A 24,342-nucleotide genomic window follows, 5' to 3' on the forward strand; every position below is an offset into this window, starting at 1 on the left:
ATGATTTCCACAGGGGTTAAAGGTCTTAATGCCTCAGCCAGGTATTATCCTATGTGTCTGTGAATGCAAAAATACATTTAGGATCAAAAGGAAATACTGTCAAGAATGTGAATGGGTTGCCCCAGGCTCCCACCCGCCAATCACAGACTCCTGGAAGAAAGCTCAAGACTAGATTTGGCTAGGATCTTTCAGGCCACTTAACCAACTTGCCAGTTATGTGGAAGTCTTCATCAGCTGAGATGATCACTGGCAGTGTCAAAAAACAAGCCTATTAAGGCTGTAAGAAATTTAAATTTTAATATACCTCTGAGTGATATACTGGATTGGAATAACTTTCTGGCTATTTGAATAGCTAGAAAGGACTCTAATGTTTATAGACTGCCTTTCATGTGTAAGCAGTAAGCCAAAGCCCATTTATGGTGTATTATGGCTCATCACAGTCATTTGTTCTCCTCTGCTCTTTATTTTGGCAATATCATCCAAATACAAATTCTATTTAAATGTATTATTCCTGATCTATATGATGTCATTGTGCTTTGCATGGAATGGCACTCTATTGCTGTTTTAACTTGGAGGAAATTGAAAGATCTTTCTTCATGGTAAAGACTATGATGAATCAGATCTCAGTCTTAAAAGCTCATTTAGTTTTGGATGCAAAACTTCAGACTTAAGTGGAGTTGTACAGTGTGAGGAGAGATGAAAGGGACTTCAGTCTTTGAAAGATTGTGTCCCCTCCTGACAACTGCAGAATGGGGTACCCAAATAATGCCATTCATTGAATAATCCATCTTGAAAATGAATTCCTGGAAGACAGATTATCTTCTCTATGTTCTGGAAAGAATCCACAAAATGCTTCCTACAGAAGAATTCTCACTGTAACATTTCATGAGTAATAATCCATTTTAGGTGGGTGTTCTCTTAGTGAAAGTTCTGCACAGAACTATGAGAAATCTATTACATGCACCAGGTTTTTTCTTTCACTGAAGAACTTATTCACATTTTTTGCTAATACTCATAATATATATGTCCTGATTATCATTGCTCAATTGAATAACCCCTTCGTGCATATTTTTGTCTAATTGAAAAATTTGTAAATTGATTAAAATATTTTGAAAGTTTTGGTGAGTTATGATCCTGTCCATACGAACACTGTGTATGTTGAAAATACAGTATACTTCTATATGGACTCTAAAGCCTGGTAGAAGCATGTAAAGTCTTAGAATGGGACCAGAGTCTTAGGTTCATGTACTCTGATCTCCTTTCAAATTCAGAGTGTCTTTTTATACTCACAATGTGTAGCGCACCTGCACTAGTAAAGGTTCTCCAGAGAAACAGAACCAATAGAATGTGTATCTATATGAAAAGAGATTTATTTTAAACTGGCTCATGTGATTATGGAGGCTGACAAATCTAAAATTGGCAGGGTGGCCCAGCTGGAGACCAAGGAAGAGCTTATGTAGCAGTTCAAGCCTGAAGGCTGTCAACTGACAGAATTCCCTCTTTCTTGGGAGAGCTGTCTATTGTTCTAGTCAGGCCTTCAGCTGATTGGAAGAAGCCTGCCCACATTATGGACGGCAATCTGCTTTACTCAAGAGTCCACCAATTTAAATTTTAATATCATCAAAAACGCCCTCACAGAAACGTTCAGAATAATGTTTGACCATATATCTGGGCACAATGTCCCAGCCAAGTTGACATATAAAATTAACCATCACAATGCCCAACAACAGCATTTGAGAGGGTTGTTGCTTTCCCCTTTTTGCCCTCTTTGAGCAACAAAATTTTGCTTGTAATAGGGAAGAAATACACACACACACACACACACACACACACACACACACACGAGGAGTTCATGGTTAGACTTAACGCAAAGAAAGATTACTAGAGAATGAGTGAATCTACACTGTGGACTGACAACCCTACACATTTTACCACATGAGTAAATCTAGTGCCAGTATATATAAACATTTGTATAATTTTTAAAGTGGGAAAAGGGATCTGACTTAAAATTCCGGTTCTTCATCACTAGGAGTCTTGTGACTTTTCCCATGTAAATGGGATCCAGAAACTTCTAGCTTCTCCTCAACTTCTGTTTGTTCCAGGAGACTCTTGTCCAAGCTAGAGAACAGACTTCTTTATTTCAGGACAGTAGCTGTGTCAACTTCTAAACTTGTTCATATCCCCTTTTCTCTTCTCTCCTGCTTCCCCACAGCATGCAGATGTTCAGAGCTTCTCATACTCCAGACCCTGCAAACATTCAGAGAGAAAGCTTGACTTTTTTCTCTTTTCCCACAGCATTCCACGTCTCTAATTTTCTAGAGTATGAAACAATCCTTTTAAAAATATTAATCACACTTTTCCTATATTCTCATCAACCAAGTGATTCTAGAAACTGAGCTAGCAAGCAAGAGTTTCTCACTTTCCTTCCACTTCTCCAGACCTCATATCTCTGTATAAGCCCAGGGACTTGCCACACAAAAGCAGAACTCTCCTTAAAGATGAAGGAGGGGAGAGAATGAGTAGGTGAAAGCAAAGTTCTCTTTGGCAGAGGTATTGGGAGTAAAGGGGGCAGTTGTGTAGCAAGGAGGAGAAAACTGGGAAATCACACAGGAATGTATTCAACCCAAGTACGTTTCTAATTAACCGTGTCTTTGCCAATATCATTTAGGTCCTGTACCATCTTCAACAGATGTCATCCACTCTCTGAGGGGATGGGAAGCGCGGTAATGTCTGAGGCAGCACATGCCAGTTTTGGACAGCTCTGACTTTTAGGATTTTCTTCCTATTGGGTCAACATCTTCTCCTTGGAAACTTCACCTGCATCTGCCTCCAGGAGCACTGGGTCTTTATTATCCCTCATAGAAGCACATGAATACCACATAGCTCCTAAACCTCATTTTTCCTGGTTAAAGCTCCAGTTCCCTCAATCAATCTTTGCATGACATGATTTTTCAGACTCTTCTCTCTCTTAGCTGCCCCTCTGGATGCTTCCTAGATTTTCAGTGTTCAGATGGCTCAGAACTGAACTGAGTATTCCTGCCAGACTGTCTGCCTAGTACCTAGTAAAGTGGAATTACTCCCATTTTGTCCTATGACTCACGCTTATCAGCATGACAGTCGTATTTTCATTAGCTTTTTAAACCATCACATTGCATGATTTGCCCGTATTGAGATTACAGCAACTCAAATCTCGTGGTCTTTTTCTTTACAATTATTGCCAAACAAGGACTTCTCCATCCTTACTTTTCCATCTTTATTGTTAACTTTCATCTGGCCCACCTATAGTTCTGGCCTTTCAAAATCTAGCTGTCTGAGAATCACATAAAATATCAAGTACCCAGAAATATTAAAGTTCTAATATAAAATAACTGCTGGTGAGTGAAAGCAATGAAGCCAAATAAGCATACATTTAAATAAAGATAACTACTGTTACATTCATACAAAATTGAATGCAAAAATAAAATAATTCTTTTGAAAGGAAATATTAAAAATTATTTTAAAGTTATAAAATGAAATGCTAATAATTTAGTAGTAATGCTCGAGACATAAATCCAAGATTGTTATCAGTAAAGGCCAGCAGTGTACAGGGGAAAGGCTAGGGAGAGTAAAAACATGCCAAATTCCTAACATCACATAATGAGAATCAAAGGTTTTGTTTCATTCATGGATTTGAAATTTTGTGAAATATAGGTTCACATACGATTTGAAAAACTTAGCAGCAACCACAAGTAAAATAAAAAAACTAGGATGTCCATGTTCTGAATCACTATGGAAGATAAAAGGAATCAAAACACCAATCATAGAGCAAAACCAGGCACACACAAAATAAACAGCAAAACATTACCCCAAAACAAAAGGAATAAACAAAACACTAGAGGAAAGGTCAAATATCAGATACAACAATTGAAGTAAATTTTTTAAATGTTCCAATGAAAAAGCATACATTCCTTAGGATAAGCTTTAGAAAAAGAAAAGAACTTAAAAAAAAAGATGAATAAAAGAATAGGTAGATTTAAAACAAAATGACACAGAAGTTTAATAAAAAACATAAAACATGACAACAGAGCAGAAAATGGTTATATCTTTGACATATAAAGACCACATAATAATTGTCAAGGAAAGTAATAAATTTCCATTAGAAAAATGTATAAAAGGCAAGAACAGAACTCACCGAAGAAACACAAATAGTAATATTTATATGGAAGAACATTTAATGTCACTGTAGTCAGTGAAATTCAAACCAAACAAAAAGAAAATTTGAGATTTGTTTATTTTCTTGCTTGTTTTTGCCTACCAAATCAACAAAGAATTTGAAAAGGAAAGATCATCTTGAATGAGGGTAAGATGGGCTTTTTCTCAAACCACTGCTGGTGGTAATGCAGATTGGTGCAAGCCTTCTGAGTGCCTTCTTCAGTGCTATGTATCAAGAATCTTTAAAACATCTTTTTACTCAATAATTCCACTTCTAGAAATGTACTCTAGGGAAATAAAAACACAGATAAACTTCTTCACAGTAAATTGCAAAATTTTTTATTAAAAAATAATTTAAAATTTCAGAATAATAGAGTAATAATTAAATAAGTTATAATGTGTGACCAGCTCACTATGTTTGTAGAGTTTTTCATGTCACGGAGTGAAAGATTATAATCAAATGCCAAGTAAGTAAAATGTATGATTTCAATCCTGTAAATTGTGTGTGTGTGTATTTCCTCAGTTCTAAGGCACATTTTTCATATTTTAGTGCTTCTTATTAGGGTGAATTATACATTTAATACAATCCCTTTCTCAGCCCCAAAGTTGTTTTTAAACTGATGCATTATCTCACAATGAATTGCATCTTGAAGTCGAAGATATACTGTGTGTCCACATGCTTTAAAAAATTGCTTATATACTTAGAAAAGAAATTTTTTTAATAGAAAAAAGTCCACTGTGGCATACCTTTAAAGATTGTTTCTCACGTTGGTATTTAAAGAGACTCTCTTATAGGAGTTTCTCTCTGCCGTGTTGATGGTATGTGCCTATTACCTGCTTGTCTATTTACCTTACTAAAAAGAGAATGAAACCCACTTGGAGTGGATTCTCATTATGAGTAAACACTAGATCCTACTGATCAGATCAGCATTTTGTTTTGTAAGGGCAATAGACTACCCATTTAATAGTCCTTTCTGGAATTTTGCAAGATAACAACAGTATGTCTACTTATTTACTGTTTCTAGAATCTGCTCCCAAACCCCATATTGTCCACCTTCTGAAAACCCAAAGGCTTAGTTGTTTCAGTCTCCTGACATTCTTCAGGGTCTCCTTGATTCAGTGATGACCCCAAGTCACCCCACAATCATGCCTACAATTCCCTTAGAATCCTGGGGTGCAAGTCCTCTGGAGATGGAATGTAGGATTCATTTAAGCAGACCATTCTTTTTGGAAATCTGTGTACCCTTTTAATCCATGCTGGACTTCCTAAGTTTTGAAGATAATTTTCCTTCATTGAAATACTTCTCTCATCTACTAACATTATACCGTCATTTCCAGTATTGTACATTTTACTTTCTTGTTCACATCTGTGATCTGAACAGAGTTGAAATGATAGGTTTTATTGCCTTTGTCACTTTTGTAAGCTTTGGCTTATCAGCACATTAACGATTCTGACAATTTTCTTATACATTTCACAATTTGTGTCCTTGGTTATATGACCTTCCTTGCATTTATATATGTATTCTTTCAAAATCTAAACTCATCAGAGGGTTTCTGGGCAGCCTTACTGACGTCTTTATCTCCACATTTATTCATCATAATGTCAGGATTTCATTTTAGAACCCCCATCTCTCTTACGCCATGTTCTCTTTCTGAGTCTCTCTTTATAAAACCATATTTGAACTTTTTCTAAGCTGCTTTACAAACTTTTTTTAATTCCTAAAGCATTGGGTACATGCCTGACTGATCAAAAATCTACATCTTAGATATTAGCAATTCCAAGATGGCATGATCACTTTCTCCTGCAGTCCCTACTGCTTTTATGGTTCCAGAAAATGAAAGATTTAAATGAATAGTATACTTTGTCAAGATAATTAGGCTCAGTAATTGACATCGGTGCGTAGCTTTGTAGCAGGGGTTTACTAGGTCCTGATTGCTCAGTTTTATTCTGTAGCACAAAGTGAGAGCTGTCAATTTTGGGTTTTGCCCTTAGTGAAACGCAACATGACTGGTCCGGCAACTTCAGCTATAGCTTCATTTGAAAAGCTTTAAGGTCTACATACACACTGTATAAGCGCATACATAGTACACACAAAGCGCATTGAAATCTAGACTCCAAAGTACCTCAACATGCTTCTCCAGGGCCCTGTAATTCATGACCACAATGAGCAGAACAGCAGTGTTCCTTGTTTATTCCATCTGAGTAACCCAATAGTAGTAAAATTAGAACTTTATAAACAAGAAGACATTGAACTCTTTAACAAATTCAACTATGTTGTGAAAAAGCCCGAATGGGTTTTTCAATGCAGACATTTTGTCGAGACGCTTAATTTGTTTGTCAGACCCAAAATGTGGGAGTTTCAACAATTGTTATTTCTTTTCCATGTGGGACATAACAATATAACAACTTATATTGTTAGCATTTTGTCCCAGCCTTCTCTGTTAGGTTTTGGTTGAATTCTCAATTGAAATGATGATGTGTGTGACAGCGAAAGAGCATAAGTTAAGACATTTAACATCTGTTAGATGAGTGTTTGCCTCAGAAAGTCCATTGCAGTGAAGGAAGAAAATATTAGAACTTTAATTTATATTCATGTTTTAATCTCTTCAATTTTTATTTTTATGGATTTTTATAATATATACAATATAGTAATACATTTATAAAAATATATTAATAGGTACATGTAAATATGTCACAGGGGTTAAAAATTTTTTTTCTTAAATTTTTATTTATTTGTTTATTTTTGGCTGTGTTGGGTCTTTGTTGCTTCGCACAGGCTTTCTCTAGTTGTGGCGAGCAGGGGCTACTCTTCCTGTGGTGTGCAGGCTTCTCATTGCAGTGGCTTCTCTTGTTGCAGGGCACGGGCTCTAGGCACGAGGGCTTTAGTAGTTGTGGCATGTGGGCTCAGCAGTTGTGGCTCACGGGCTTAGTTGCTCCACGGCATGTGGGATCTTCCCGGACCAGGGCTTGAACCCGTGTCCGCTGCATTGGCAGGCGGATTCTTAACCACTGCACCACCAGGGAAGTCCCTAAAATTTTTTGATTGCAGTGCATGATCAAAAAAGTTGGGAAACATGGTGTTTTACATAAAAGTGGTCCCCAACTTTTTTATTATATGTATATGTATACATACATACATATAATACACATTTATATAATGTAATACCTATTCTCCCAGAGCTTGGAACTTATATTTTTCTACATTAAAAAATGGAGTCTCAGGAATTCCGTGGCATTCCAGTGGTTAAGACTTTGTGCTTCCACTGCAGGGGCCACGGGTTTGATGCCTGGTGGGGGAACTAAGATCACGCACACTACGTGGTGCAGCCAAAAAAAAAATAATAAAATAAAATAAATAAAAGGCAAATTTAAGGTTACTATTATTAAAAAATGGAGTCCCTTAGTATTTACTGAGAACACAAGAGAAATAAATATGCTAGAGTATGGAAAAATAACTTAAATTAAAATCGGACCGGTGAGGTTTGGTAAACATTAGAATAGGCTATAGAAGGAGAGACTTCTAGATCTCCCTCAATATTTGTTCTTTCTTCTTTCTTAGTAGTGGAACCTATGGCTTTTAAATTGTGTACGTTCCTGTTTCCCTTACTACCAGTGCCACATGTAACTAAGTCATAACTCATGGGATGTAATCAGATGTGCTTTGGCTTGTCAGTGCATTAACCATTCTGACAATTTTGTGTGCAACTTCTGAGATGTGTCCTTACAGAGAAGAGGCATGCCATTCTCCCCTTCCTGCTGGCAGCAATAAGGACGTGGTGGCTAAAGTCAAGCATCCATCTTGAACCATGAGGAAGAAGCCACACACAGATGAGGATAGAGCAAAAGGTAGAAGGATCATGGACTCACTATGCCAGCTCTGGACTGCTGACCTCCAGATTGCCATTATAGAGGGAGAAATTGACTTGTATCTTGTTTAAAGCACTGTTGTTTGGGGTTTTCAATTATCCACCACTGAATCTAATCTAGTGCAATAGTTAATTGAGACCGTGAAATATTTCCTTGAAGTACAGTATATTGAAGATTGCATACACTATGAATTTAGTTATATACACTTATTATTCCACCTTCCTTGAATATTAATGAGCATATGCAGAGGAAAAGATACAATTTCTTATAGTTAAAGTAGGAGATATGAATACAAGCAACAATAAAAAGTAAGAGAGGTACAATAAAAGAACTGGAGTTTAGGATGGAAGGAAAACATTATTAGAAGGAGAGAACATTTGATCTTGGCCTGAAGCAACAAGACGTGATCACACAGGCATGTGTTGAGAAAGCGTGAAATGTTCATAAGGAAGGGTAAATAGATGGGAGGGAAAATTGTCCCAAACTCGGTCTGAAATAAAATGGTTTTTGTATGTGAGACAGTTCACAACCAACTTTCTTCTGGAAAGAAATGAGCATTCCTGACAAGTGCTTAAGCAATTTTCTGATAAACTTTAAGGCAATTAAGACCTCTTCCGGGCAATCAGCTCCTCGCCCTCTCATCTGATGTTCTTTAACCAGATGATTTTTTTCCTGAATTCTGCATAAAATTTTTATCTAAACAGTCTCTGTTCCTAAAACACATCCTTACCAAGAGTGAATCTTTGAATTAGCCTCTTTGGACTTCTTGCCTAGTGGCAAGAAAGAAATAAAAATTTAGGCATGAGATTTTTCTAGCATAATTAAAGTGTGTATATGAGAACCTAGTAGTTGATGAACCAGGTTAAATAATATTTGAAGCAATGAATACTGGGCTAAGGAGTTAAAGCTCTTTGGCGGGGAGTGTGGAGCCATTTAAAGTTGCCAGAGACACAGTAGCTGTTCAAATGCATAGTTGTTGAACTGCACTGAGGATTTGCATGCAATCCCGGTAGCGCCATAGGGCCACTTGGCCAGTGACCATGTGCTGGGTAATCCGGGCGATGTGAGCTGCTTGTCCACCACTTGACTGAATCTGGGATGTGAAGATCACCAGTGACCTCCTGGTACTGCCCTGTGACTTGGGCAGCACCAATCCCAGCCTTCATGCCCTTTGACCTTTGTAGTTCATTCATAGGGGTGTCTCCCCTCTGCATATGAAAAGTCTCCCCTTTGGGGCTGTCAGGACATTGTACTGTGCTGATTCTGTTTTCCTCTCTACTTTCGTGACTCTTTCATCACCAGTTCTTTGTCTCTTCAGGGACTTTCTTCCTTCTTCCAGCCTCTGGATGCAGCCTTCCCAAAGTGCTGTCCTCTGCCTTTCCTCTTTCTGCGCATGCTTCCTCTTAGAGTTTTCATACCTGATGGTGCATCAGGACCTCCTGCAGTGTAGTAATATCTTTCACCATATGCAACGTAAGAGCTGTTCCTATTAGCACTATCTTGACAACAGTAGGATAGGTTGCCATAGGTTTGGGTTGGGCTGAGATTTACTTGGATGCATGGGGAGTGGACCAAATGACATCTCAGTAATTTATCCCTAGATGAGGATCCTATGCTTAGGTCTTTGTGTTTTAACCCCAGGAAATCTTTGTCTGACTTTAACACTAAAGAACTACTTTAGGGAATACTTTCCAAATTAGTATTAACAATATAGCTTATGGCACATTAAAAACAGGTGCAATTGAAAGTCTCATTTTGCAAGTCTGTGAAGTAGAATGAAAATACATAGTATGATTTTATCAAGTTATTTTTCTTTCCCATATCTATTTCATCTCTATGCCTTGTTTATGCTTCTAATGGTGCAGTCGTCACAGGGAATTGTAATTTTGACTGTGAACTCCTTGAAAGCATAGACTATATCAATTTCCTTCTGTATTGTTTAACACATGCTTAGCATATAGTAGATGCAAAACAAAATTTGATCAAATAAATTAAAAAGAAAAATGATGTCGTTAAGGAAAACCAGAATTCTGGAACAAAAAATTAGAAACTAGATAAAAGGTAAAAATAATATTGAGAAGTTTTTAGAGGTCTGAATTTGATTCATGACAAATTTTAAAGAAATGTCCATGGAAATTATGACGATTTGCTTTTATACCTTGCTATTTATCTTTTATTTTCAGTTGACACTCCTCTCTCCCTGACTTCCTTTGTGATTGTTTTAAAACAGATCTGCAAATTCTTGGACACTTCTGCAGTAAAAAGGTGGAGACTGGGCTTCCCTGGTGGCGCAGTGGTTGAGAGTCCGCCTGCCGATGCAGGGGACACGGGTTCGTGTCCCGGTCCGGGAAGATCCCACATGCCGCGGAGCGGCTGGGCCCGTGAGCCACGGCCGCTAAGCCTGCGCGTCCGGAGCCTGTGCTCCGCAACGGGAGAGGCCACAATGGTGAGAGGCCCGCGTACCGCAAAAAATAAATAAGGTGGAGACTAATTGCCTTTTTCTTAAACTTGGGCCAGCCAAGTCATTAATTAATGACTCTAGTCTACCAAATAGGATGAGGAGGAAGCAATCCTGTGATACTTCTGTGGCTAGGTTGGGAGAAATGATACAGTTTCTGCCTGACTCTGTATCTTGGAAGATGTGCCTTTGGGGGCCTGAGCGGCCATGTTAGAAGTCCAGATACCCTAAAGCTGCCATGATGCAGAGGACAGGAAGAAAGACCACTTGGAGGAGCCCCATTTGCTGTAGCCGCCAGCTGTTTGAGTCTTCCCAGCTGGGGTACCAGGCATATGAATGAAAAAGCCTTCAAAATCACCCCAGTCCCCGACACCATTTACCTGTAACCTTATGAAACCCAAAGCTGCCCAGCTGAGCCACTCCCAAATTCCTGAGTCACAGAAGCACGAAAGATAATAAGTGGTTATTATTATTTTACACCAGTAAGTTTTGGGGGGATTTGCTCTACATAGGGGTAACAAATATACCCTCTAGCTAAATTAGCATCTCAGCCAGATTCACCCATTTAAGTGCATCATGCTTTTCAAAACATGCTAAGATTTGCATGTAATAAATTTATGTGCTTCTAAATTTTATTCCCATTTCTCGTATTTATCCCTGAATAGCTAAAGCAAGGGCCCTGTCACGCCAGCTTGAGAGTTACAAATATAGAAGTTCAGAACTTGAAGCAAGGACTTCCCTGGTGGTGCAGTGATTAAGAATCTGCCTGCCAATGCAGGGGACATGGGTTCGATCCCTGGTCTGGGGAGTACCCACATGCCATGGAGCAACTAAGCCTGTGTGCCACAACTACTGAAGCCTGTGTGCCTAGAGTCCGTGCTCCACAACAAGGGAAGCCACCACGAGAAGCCTGCGCACCGCAACGAAGAGTAGCCCCTGCTCACCGCAACTAGAGAAAGCCCGCGCCCAGCAATGAAGACCCAATGCAGACAAGAAAAAAGAACTCGAAGCCTTTCAGAGCTACCAAGAATGTCACTTTGTTCACTGCCTACCTGGGGAGAAAGAGAGAGAGGGAAAGGGGCTACCAAGTGACAATGGAAGTCAATTAGCAGGTGATTAACATGCCCTGGCATCCCTGATACAGACAATGTAATTTTTTAGGGCAAAGCCATGTAAGCCTTTAAAGAAGATAGTACGTCCCCTTTCCTGTGAACTAGAATATTGGAGGGTGTGGATCTGGGAGAGGACACTGTGACCCCACCAGTGTTAAGCCCCTGGGATTCTGAAGCAGGAACAATTATAAACAAATACAATAAATCTTAAAAAGAAGGAATCTCTTATTTTCAGAGCTTTTAGTTTTGTTACAGGAGCTGTGTTCTTTGGCCTGTCCAGAAGTGAGTTCTACATTCCTTTTAATATACGTAAGGTGCTTGGTTTGTTGGGTACTCTTTGTGGGACAGAAATAACTCCTGGCCAAAAGAGACAGAAAAGCCAACTAGCCAGGGCAGTTTAGCTAATATTGCCCCAACTCAGTGACCAACTGGAAAAGGACATTGACCAGCTGGGAGATGGGGACAGCAGACATCTGAAGGGCAGCTTCTGACTTCAGAGGGTTCTAATGGAATTTTCACTTTTGAAATGGACCTGGCACTGCTTAGTTGTTTGTGGAATTTGGGGAGACTGCTATACACTTGTTAGACTTTAGCTTCTTATGATTTGACTCTTCCAGAATATGTAAAATGGGGCAGCAAGGGGGTTTCTATTTCTTTCAAACTTTCTTTGACTTGGTTATAATTAGGGTTCCTGCATAATTACCTTGTGTTTCCCTCTGCCTGGAATGCCCTTCCCTCAACCTGTACCCATAGACTGCTGCCTTCATGAGCATATACTCCTGGGAAGTTTCCCAAGAACCCTTCCTCCTGCCACCAGAGTTGATCACTACCTCATTTGTGACATTGCTACTGGTGCTTATACCTCTACAAGATCATTTTCTATGCTGTGTGGTCATCATTTGTTTTCAGACATCATTCGCTAGGCCGTGAACTCTTAGAAGGCTGGCCCTTAAGTTTGTTTTTTGTTTGTTTTTGTTTTTGCCATGGATTAAATACAGACGCTGTGTCTTTCCTGATTTCCTTATCACACTCCCTGGGCAAGTAGTAGGTACTTTCCTAAATGGATCTCAACAGCTTGCCAATTGTGGAGAGACAAAAAGGCTTGTCCATTGAATCTCTCTAGATTGCCTGGCAGGAGTCAGCTGGGATCAGTTACCATCTATCGCCTCAGCAGGAGAGTCAGTGACTGGTCTCAACTTGCTATAAAGTTTCCAAGGGATATTGGCGCCAGGAAGCTGGTATAACCAGGACTGGTATGTACTTCCCCTGAGCCCCTGGTAACAAAATGTAGGTTGTTTTGCCCTCCTGCCCCACCCCTCTTTATCACAAGCTGCTTTCACGAGAACCACAGGAAAAGAACAGAAAAGGGGCTGGGTCTCACTCCTGCAGCACATCCATGGTGTATCTGGCTGTACGCAGTCCAACCACCCCTCTTCATGGGATGCTGAGGAAAGGGGCTACATGTCTACTGACTCTCTGCCTATGTGTCTCAGTCTGTTCTGGGTGGTGATTATGCATATTTGACTGGGCCCTTTGCCTGATACCAGGTCATACCTTGGAGATCAAGTGATCAAGTAAAAATAAATAAGTAAATAAACACAAAGTGTGTGAGCTTGGGAAACAAATGGTTTGTGTAAAAAAGCTAATTTTCAAAGGTCATGGCCACTCTCTTCTCTTCTAGATGCCTTCCTAATGCAAAAAGCCAGAGAGGCAGTTGCTGCTAGCTTGCCTGAACATGTTTTCTCACCTTCCTCGTCATTTTGATTAGAACTCCCTTGATTTCTGCTGTTGACTCCAGTCAGAACTGATTTTTGTATCCTATTATGCCCTCTGGAGGTGTGACAAACTATCAGGGTGATAACCCAGAGAACAGCAAGTGACTGCAGGATAATGAACTTAGTGGCAATCTAGAACTAATAAATAAAAAAAATTGTTTTTCATTGTTGATACCTGCTAAATTTGTTGCCACTTCATTTAGAGGAATTTGGACTTCAGTATTCCGTGCTGCAAAATAAAATATTAGGAGAATCTCTGCCTTGGGGTCAAAACCAGAAAGTTCTCTCCATGACAAACATCTACCCCTTATCTTGATGCAAACTGTTAATCAGATTTGGGATGTGATTGTTAGCTCAAAAAGGAAACCAGTAGGAAATATACTACTCTCCCAGTGTATAAATCCATGTAAGGGTTATGCTTTTCAGTGGAAACATTATGTGTTGTCTAGTCACCATTTGAAATTTTAATTCTGAGTTGTGGTACTTGGCCAGGAAAACTACTATAACAGCCTCAAAACCAGGCAAAACCTTATTCTTGCAACTCTAGAGCTATTTTGATATTGGTTTGTAACATATCTTTCTCTTAACAAAGTCTCTCCAGAATTCTATTTTATTATAAAATTCTCTAAACCTTGCATAAAACACTGTTATCTCTACCCAGATTGCACAGATATCTAGAAAAGCGATTCATCATTGTATGAAACCACAGCAGGGACAAAGGTAGACTCTTTAGTTCCTGGGTCTCCTAATTCTGTTCTTTTGTCATATGCCACATATGACTTCACTGGCTTTATGGTTTAACGAACAAAAGGTTCAGCAGAATCTTTGGACATCAAATGGCCTTCATGAAACAATGTCTTGATGAGTTAAGTAAAAACGAATCAGAAACACATGGACCCAACTTCCCTTGAAATCTAAGAGGGCATACAAATCAAGGCAAGGAGCACTTAACAAACACTGGGTTTGGGTTTCCTGAACCTGAAATGTTAAAATAATTAGCAAGGACTTATTGAGGCTGAAAAGTGATCAGTTCCAGTATTCCTAACTCAAAACTGAAATGAAGAGAGGCGGAAAGGTCCTAGAAGAGAAGGGAGTGGCCATGGGGCACAGGGAGACCTTTGAAAATTAGCTTCCCCCTCACACCACTTTTTCTTCTCTTCTGCTTTGATTCCCAGGTTTCAGCTGAAGACCTACCTAAAATACTCTGAATTGGTTCGACACAAGTCTTTCTAGTTCCTTCTCAAAGGCGGGAAATGATGACATTTGGTAAGACAATGCTCTGTTCATTCTTGACTTGGAGATAAATTCCTATATTGGCCATTCAGGAAGTTTGGTTACATAATCAGGTTGAATTTATTTCTAAATGAGCTGGACTTTTCAGCATTTCCCAAACCCAGAAAATAAATTCTTTCAGAAAGCACTGTAAAAAAGTTATAAGAAATAATTATTACCTACTATAATACGGATTTTGAAGTAGATCATAAGCTTGGAGAAAAAAAACAAAAAAATTGAATTGTTCGAAACTGAGACAGCGGTCTCTTTGCTTGATCCTACACTGTATCTGGGATTCCCAGAATCCCTGCTCTGGCCCAGATCTTCTCCTTTCGTCCTTGCAGAGGCCTCTGGGACTCAGCCAGCTTCCCATATTCTTCCGCAGTTGCTTCCCTTCATCCTTTGTGATAGTTTTTCCCTACATTCAAGTCTGGGTGCAGAATGCAAAGCGATTTCCCATCACTACTCCAGAATGCACATTATTTTTAAAGATTATTTTAGAGATTTTATTGGTAATCATCATGAGAAACTGACTAGGGCAACAAAAGTATTAACCATGGGGAAGTCTCAGAGCTGACAGAGTAATCCCTGGTCTCTTGGTTCCTGACTTTGTCAACCGAAAGCTTGACTACAGTGGTCCTGCCTTGCCTCTTAACTCTGAAGGTAGATCTCAGCAGCCAGACCCCATTTCTTCAGGCCAAGTGTATCCTTGCTTTCACGATAGCCCTTGGCCAAGCCTGAAGATACTACCCAGGTTGCATCGTTAATATTTCCTTCTATCAAAGGGGGGAAGTTCCATCTCTAAAGCCCCCCCTTTTTTAAAAAAATAGTTTTCGTGTTTTTTTCAATTAATTTACTTATTTTTGGCTGCATTGGATCTTCATTGCCGCGCGTGGGCTTTCTCTAGTTGCGGAGAGCGGGGTCTACTCTTCGTTACAGTATGCAGGCTTCTCATGGCGGTGGCTTCTCTTGTTGCCGAGCACCGGCTCTAGGCGCGAGTGCTTCAGTTGTTGTGGCACATGGGCTCTACAGCGCAGGCTCAGTAGTTGTGGCGCATGGGCTTAGTTGCTCCGCGGCATGTGGGATCTTCCTGGACCAGGGCTCGAACCCATGTCCCCTGCATTGGCAGGTGGATTCTTAACCACTGCACCACCAGGGAAGCCCTCTAAAGCCCTTTTGATTAGAGGACATTTGTTCACTATTGTTCTGCATAGCCTAGAATTAGCCTCTTTGGTCGTATTCTCATGTACCCCCTCCCATTTATGAAAAATTATTTTTTTTAGCCATTTCAGACCTATCAATCAGGAGCTAACTTAAATAATAATATTTTTTTATCAAATAATATTTGTTATCATTTAAATATGAAACATTTCACTTACTCGTCTATATAGTATATATTTATGTCAGTTAGGCCCAAAATGTCTGGTACTATGAATTCACTGGGCAAGTGGTGATATAATTCTCTTACAAACTGTGAAAGTATTCAGCAAAGGCCAAGAATCCTGGCTGAGGGGAACGACTTCATTAATTCATTCAACAAACATTCTCACATTGCTTCCTCTGGGGTCTCCACTGATAATATTGTAGCACATGATAAAAAAATGACAACAATCTTTTGGGTTTGGGGAGCATTATTACGCCATCTGACACTCCCTTAGCTGCAAGACCTTCTTTCAGATGCTTGTATCCATTATTTCCTTTCCTGCTACTATAATAATATTTCCCTTCTATTGAACACCTATTAGGAGGCAGTCATATGACTTATGTTTTCTCATTTAATCTTTTGACAACCCTATGAAATAGGTAATGTGAGCCATATTTCATGACTGAGCAAAGTGAGACTCAGAGAAATTCATTTGCTCAATATTGAGCCACTGATAGAGTGAAAGAGTCCAAATTTGAACCCAGATCCGACTCAAAAGCATATTGTATTCACCACATTCCTCTCTATTTTCTCAGTTGTTCTGAATAGAATGCCTAGAACTTTCAAAGAAAGGTGCTATATAAATCAGTTCTGATGATAGGGTGATCATGGCCAGGAAAATCAATCTCACTATTTTATAATTATACCACTATGGGTTCACAAAATATTAGAGTGGTAGGGACATTTATGATCACCAAATCCAACCCCATTTTTACCTAGACAACAACCCCCTATAAAAAGAATGTTGTCTTCAGAATGACACTTAAGGCAAAACCAAGACTGCAATCACATCACCCCACTTCTCAAGCCGGTGTGCTTTCCAATCTGTTTGCCATCTGATATAACCAATCAAATTACATTCAATCAAAAAGAAAAACTTCACCAAGAAAAAGCAACTCAGAAATCGAACTCAATTAGGCCCCAAAGCTATTATGCCTAAGGTCATTGCCAAAGTAACCATTTCTCAAACCAATAGATCTGGGGAGACTTGTAAGTATTTTGCATTGGGTTCCAATGGCTGTCCAATCTTCGAATACACTGTTGTTTTTGACAGCTGGAAGGTCAATATATAAGAAGGTAGGGTTACAATCTTTCAAATGTCCCCTGTACCAATGATATGAGCACTTGTTATAGTGATACCAATTGAGTCCTTGTTTTTCATTTTCAGTATATAGTTGGGTTTAGAATCCCCATTCAGTCATCTATAACAGCTTTTTGATTGCTTAGACTCAGAGCTCCTTATTAGCCCTAAATAATCTTCCTGTGTTTTCTTTTTCTGTTTGTCCCAAGTCCTAGGAATTCAGCCTGTTTTCCTAGTTCAGTGTAAAAAAATGATAGTGCAACCACAATTATTTTTATTGAGGTCTTGTTATATGCAGACACTGTCCTAAGTGCTTTACATGTATTATTTCACTAATCCTTATGAAGTAGATCCTGTTATTATTTCCATTTTATAGATCAGGAAACTGAGACAAAGAGAGGTTAAGTAAGGCTCCCAAGGTTAAACAATTAGTAAGTGGTTGAGCTGTTCTGTACTGTATGATTTTACTTTCTCCCTCCATAAAAGGTCTCTCAGGGACTTGCCTGGTGGCACAGTGGTTAAGAATCCACCTGCCAATGCAGGGGACATGGGTTTGAGCCCTGGTCTGGGAAGATCCCACATGCCGCAGAGCAACTAAGCCCGTGTGCCACAACCACTGAGCCTGTGCTCTAGAGCCTGTGAGCCACAACTACTGAAGCCCGTGCGCCTAGAGCCTGTGCTCCGCAACAAGAGAAGCCACCACAATGAGAAGCCCGAGCACCTCAATGAAGAGTAGTCCCCGTTTGCGGCAACTAGAGAAAGCCCGCACACATCAACAAAGACCCAACGCAGCCAAAACCTAATTAATTAAATTAATTTCAAAAAAAGGTCTCTCAGTTTTTCTTTGTTACTCCCAAAATACACACAGATATTATATGGCTCTTCTCATCACATTAAAACAAATAGAGTTTTGCTGGGAATGACTGCTACAAAACAAACAGAGAGTAACACAACATGAACACTGGTAAGTTACAAGGTTACAGAATCTTACAAAGTTCCTTGATTGTGATTTGTGATCTGTAGCTTATGACTGCCTCCTGACATGACAGCTGGAAGACCCAATGATCTTCTGTTCTCTTCTCTTATTTCCCTGGGGATCGCAGTTTTTTATTCATCAGTGCTTTTTCCTTGTCTAAAGAAACTGGGTTAAAAAAAAAAAAAAAAAAGCTTGTAGAACTGACCTGGATGTCATATGATATGGGAAGTGGGTTTACATCCAAGAGAGCTATCAATAAAGAGACTTCTATGAGTTAAAAAAAAAAAAAAAAAAAAAAAAAAGTGCCCTAATCCTATCTCATGGACAGATGTCTCCACTGAGACCCTCCAGACTTCATGGTATGCCCATCACCAGATTTCTGTGTAGTCCAGAATGATTGATCCCCTTGGGGGAGGAGGAGGAAGGAATAGGAGAATAAGGAGACAAAGAAATATCCTTATGAGTTAAAGCATAATCAGCTTGTTTTCCTGTAGCATCTTACTGGTAAGAGTTGAGAGTGTACCTGGACTTTATTTTAAACAGGTCTATCACTTACCCTTGTGGGGATGGTAAAGGATAGATACAATTTACTATGGCAATACTGGCAGTTGAACTTTTGATTTCTCGCCTAGCTGTTGCCCAGGGGTTGGTCTGTTGGAAGCAGGCAGGCACATTTCATGCAGAAATAAACTTCACTGTTTTTTATAATCTAGTATTATGCCGACACTTCTATATGTTATAAATAAAATCCTAATTAAAACCAGAAAAACCAAAGAAGTCACTAATGGGAAGACACATGTCTTGGCTCTGCCACTAATTAGTTTTGTGATTTTGGCAGATTCTTCAACTTCTTTGGGACTCAGTTTCCTAGTTTTTAAAGTGAGAGAAAAAACAACATTTCTAAGGTATCTTTTAATTCTAACATTCTTTGATTGATAGGAATCATGTGAATAAAAGGCTTTAGAAACTTGAAAATCTAGTACTGTAGGGGAATGTTGCTTTTCTATTTTGAATTTTATCAGACTTTGTTTGATTCTGAATTTTAAAACAGAATTGAATATTTTTCAATTAGCTTTCTATGTAGCCCCAAACACATATCTAATTCAGGAAGAAAAAAACCCTAGAAACTTGTTAGGGGAAAAAAAGCAGTGTTCTTCAGTTTTCTTAGACATTAAATGGCTCATTCAAAGCAACATTTTGATAAATTGTGTAAATGAGAGAGGAACATATGGATTAAATTTTCCTTGAAATACATACGTACTTAAAAATGAAGAAGAAAAAGTGCTTGGCAAAGCCCATTTGGGGTTCTACCAAATGGGAAACATTTTAAAAATAGTTGAAAATGCAGTTTTATCTCAAAATGCTGCCATATTCACCTACCCTTATTGATTATATATTTTAAAGTTTGTTATTTACTCTCCGTGTATTTATTTTTGCAGTTTGTTTTATGCCCTGGGGGCTTGCTCAATTTTGCTACCTTTTTTTCCCTTTTTTAACAGAGAGCATAGTCCATTAGTCACTGAAGAGCACATCACAGTATCTATTGCTTCCTGTGAGATTCCTGTTAATTGGACTTCTGTAGAGGTTTCAGTTTGATCTCTCCTGGGGTAACAACTGGCATTAATTCATATTGCTGTAATGAAAATTTCTAAGGAGCACTTTGTGGTAGAGAAATAAAGGGGATCTGGTCTTTGAAGATGTGGAATATGGTAAATAACTTTCCAGTAAATCATGCTATTGCAGTGGAAGAGCTTTGAGGGAAGACAAGCCCAGAGTTTCCTGATTATATATAATTCAAAACCAGATAATTCAAAAGACTTAGAGATAACATTCCTCCGGATGGATAGAAGAGTTGGTTTGTCAACAGATCACATAGTATAACTTGAAGAAGAGAAAAATAAAAAAATCTTAAAAATCACAGATTTCTGGTCAAATTGGCAGTCCTTCTTAGATTTAGGGGTTGAATTTATCTCAGTAAAATGACTCAGTGCAATTTGTGTAATTACTTTACAGCTCTCTGCAGACACTGTGGAAGTCACACCTTGGCAGATAAATGTACAGATTCAGGTCACTTGGACACTCCTGAAACCTGACATTCTGGGTAAGGTTTTTCTCCCCTCTCCTTACTTCTCCCCACCCCCTTCTTTTAATCTAATCCATTTAGCAAGAATGATATTTTGTCGTGAAAATACAAGGAAACAAGAACATTTTCTTGGTGTTAAAATCTCAGACCCTAGAAGTTGATACCATCAGATACAGCATTCTACTCAGGATATGTCCAAGGCAATGGTAAGATTTAATTTCATAAGATGGTAACAGTGTCTTCCTTATCTTTTGAGGCTAATCTTTAGAAAACAGGAACACATTTTTATTGTTGGGTTGTCCTTTTTCTTCTATAGTACTGAATGTTATTTTTAATAATTATTTTTCCATGAATTCTTTATAATTAAAAAAAGTCCTCATTGGGCTTATATATTTTACCCATGCAAAACTGCAAATAGAATGTATACAATTTCATTAGCTTTGAAATGAGAAATGTTGTAGGCAATTTTGTATATCAACTCAGTAGCAGATACAGAATGACATCCTTGGAACTTCCCATTTGCTTGGTTTTATGTTTAAAGGCCCATTCAACATAACAGGGTATATTTGAAATATAAAGGAAGTAATTTTGAAATTCTTTATTCCATTTACTTAGGGAATATTATAAGTAATGTTATAAGATAAATTTTGATGTCTGGTAACCCAAACATGTAAAATTTATATTATTCTATTGTTCAGTCTTTTTGTTTGAAATGTAGTGGCATATTCAGAAAATCTGAAAGAGAAAGAGCAAATGTAATTATTTTGCTAATGGTATTGTGGGAAATTATTTCAGTTTATGAATAAAGGAAGCTAGGTACTAAAACGCCTTCCTCACTGTAAGGTGTTAATTTGTCATACTTAGGTCAGACCTCAGTATATCATGGTGGTTTGAAAACTTAGATTATTGTCATAGTTTCTTAGTTACTAAGAGAAATTACATTGTAAAAAACTTTATTGAGGTATCATTTACGTATCATGAAATGTACCAATTTAAATATACATTTAGATGAGTTTTGACAAATATATACATCTGTGGAACCACCATCTCTAGTCAAGATGTAGAATATTCATATCACCCCCAAAATTTCCTTTGTTTCTCTTTGCAGTCCATTCCCTCCCTTAAAGGTCCTTGGCAACCGCAGATTGACTTTATACCATAATAGATTAGTTTTGCCTGTTCTAGAATTTGATATAAATTCAATTATATAATATGTACTCTTCTGTGTCTGACTTCTTTCACACAGCATCATATTTTTGAGATTCATTCATGTTGCCTGTATTAGCAACATGTAGTTTGCTCCCTTTACTGCTGAATATGTTTCACTTTATGACTATACCACAATTTGTGCATGTGCATTTCGGTTGTTTCTACCTTTTGGCTATTATGATTAAAGCTGCTATGAACATTTATGCACAGATCTGTGTATGGACATATGTTTCATTTCTCTTGGGTAACTACCTAGGTGTGAAATTGATGGGATGTATGATAAATATATGTTCTACTTTTTAAGGAACTGCCAAAATGTTTTTCCAAATTAGTTGCACCATTTTATACTCCCGTTAAAAGTGTATATGAGTTCTAGTTGCTTCACATCCTCACTAACTTTTAGTATTATTATGATTTTTTAATATTAGCCATTCTAGTGGTGTGTAATGGTATCTTGTGATTTTAATTTGCATTTCCCTGATGACTAGTGACGTTGAGCATCTTTTCATGTGCATATAGACCATTTGTATATATTCTTTTGTGAAGTGTCTGTTTAAATGTATTACCCTTTTCAAATTGGGCTGTTTGTCTTCTTTTTGAGTCGTAGGAATTCTTTATATATTCTAGATAAAAAGTTCTTTGTGATACATATATACTGCTAATTATTTCAAAAACTTTTGGGGGCAATATTGTATCAGGAAATATTATATCCTGTCAATATTTATCTGTATATCTTGTAAAAAATAAATTTCCTCTCGACAACAAAAAAAGTAAACAACTCAATTCAAAAATAGGCAAAGGACTTGAATAGACATTTCTCCAAAGAAGAAATATAAATGACCAATTAGCATGTGAAAACATGCTCAACATCACTAATCATTAGGGAAATGCAAATCAAAACCAAAGTGAGACACCACTTCACACCGATTAGGATGGCTATTATAATAAACAAACAAACGAACAACCCAAAACCAACAAGTGTTGGCTAGAATGTGGAGAAATTAGAAACTTTGTGCATTGCTTGTGGGAATGTAAAATGGTGCATCTTCTGTGGAAAATAGTATGTTTGATTTTTCAGAAAAAAATATAGAATTACCATATGATCCAGCAATTCCACTTCTAGGTATATACACAAAATAATTGAAAGCGGGGACGTGAACAGATATTTTTACACCAATGTGTGTAGTAGCATTATTCACAATAGCTAAAAGGTAGAAACAACCCAAATGTCTTTCATGGACAGATGAAAGGATAAACAAAATACAATATACACGTGCAATAGAATATTATTCAGCCTTTAAAAGGAATTAAATTCTGACACATGCAACAACATGGATAAGCCTTGAAGACATGCTGTTGAGATAAACCAGACACAAAAGGACAAATACTGTATAATTCCACTTATTTGAGATACCCAGAGTAGTCAAATTTATTGAGACAGAAAGTAGAATAGTAGTTACCAGGGGCCAGTTGTTATCAGCTTAAAATAAGATGTTATAAATATACGATATTTTATGTAAACCTTATTGTAACCACAAAGGGAGGCCCGCGTACCGCAAAAAAAAAAAAAAGTACACAAAAGTAAAGGAGTCAAAGCATGCCACCACAAAAAGTCATCAGATCACAAAGGAAGGGAATAAGAGAGGAAGCAAGAAACAGAGAGTCTACAAAACAATCAGAAAACAATTAACAAAATGGCAATAGTAAGTCCTTACTTGTCAATAATTACTTGGATTAAATGGATTAAATTCTCCAATCAAAAGACATAAAATGGCTGAATGGAGAAAAAAACAAAACCCATCTATATGCTGCTTACAAGAGACTCACTTTAGCTTTAAGGACACATGTAGACTGAGAGTGAAGGGATGAAAAAAACTATTTTAAGCAAATATTAGCCAAAAGAGAGCAGGGTAACTATAGTACTTATATCAGACAAAATAGTCTTTAAGTTAAAAATGATCAAAGAGACAAAGATGGTTATTAAACAATGTTAAAGAGGTATATTCATTAAGAAGATACAACAATTGCAAACATTTATGCATTTGACATTGGAGCACCTAAATACATAAAGCAAATACTAACAGAACTAAAAGGAGAAATAAATGGCAATATAATAATCATTGAGGACTTTAATTCTCCACTCTCAACAATGGATAGACCATCCAGACAGAGACTCAATAAGGAAATAGCACATTTGAACAACACTGTTGACCATCCAACAACAGCTGAGTACATGTTTTTCTCAAGGGCACATGAAATATTTTGTAGGATAGATTGTATGTTAGATCACAAAACAAGTCTCAAAAGTCACAAAACAAACTCACAAAACAAACTCAAAAGATAGAAATTATATTTAGTATTTTTTTCCAACCACAATGGTATGAAACTAGAAACTATAATAAGAGGAAAGCTGGAAAATTCACAAAAACATGGAAATTAAACAACGCTCTCCTTAACAACCAATGGATCAAAGAAGAGATCATAAAGGAAATTTAAAAAATATCTTGAGACAAACGAAAATGGAAACAACATTCCAAAATTATAGGATGCAACAAACTTCCCTCTAGGGGGGAGGTTTTTAGCAATAAATGCATACCTCAAGAAAAAAAAGAGATCTCAAACAGACAACCTAACATCACACCTCAAGGAACTAGAAAAAGAAGAACTAAGCCCAAACTTAGTAGAAGGAAGGAAATAATAAAGATTAGAATACAAATAAATAAAATAGACAATAGGAAAACAATAGAAAAGATTAACAAAACTAAGAGTTGCCAATAAGTACAAATTACATGAAATAGACAAATTCCTGAAAGGCACAAATTATCAGAGCTCACTCAAGAAGACAGAGATACCTGAAGAATACTATATCTATTAAATAAATCAAAAGTGTAGTT

The 24,342-nt window shown here is 37.8% G+C and overlaps 1 long non-coding RNA gene across 1 annotated transcript; it reads left to right on the plus strand.

The window, feature by feature from the left end:
* The first annotated feature begins 12,750 nt into the window (after nt 1-12,750).
* On the plus strand, nt 12,751-20,379 carry LOC114896463. Its single transcript, XR_003793815.1, has 3 exons — nt 12,751-12,882; nt 14,580-14,670; nt 20,170-20,379. It is a non-coding gene; the product is annotated as an uncharacterized LOC114896463 (long non-coding RNA).
* The last annotated feature ends 3,963 nt before the right edge of the window (nt 20,380-24,342 follow it).

Source organism: Monodon monoceros, unplaced genomic scaffold (genome assembly GCF_005190385.1).
Source record: "Monodon monoceros isolate NGI ecotype Baffin Bay Population unplaced genomic scaffold, NGI_Narwhal_1 Super_Scaffold_16, whole genome shotgun sequence".
Lineage (NCBI taxonomy): Eukaryota > Metazoa > Chordata > Mammalia > Artiodactyla > Monodontidae > Monodon > Monodon monoceros.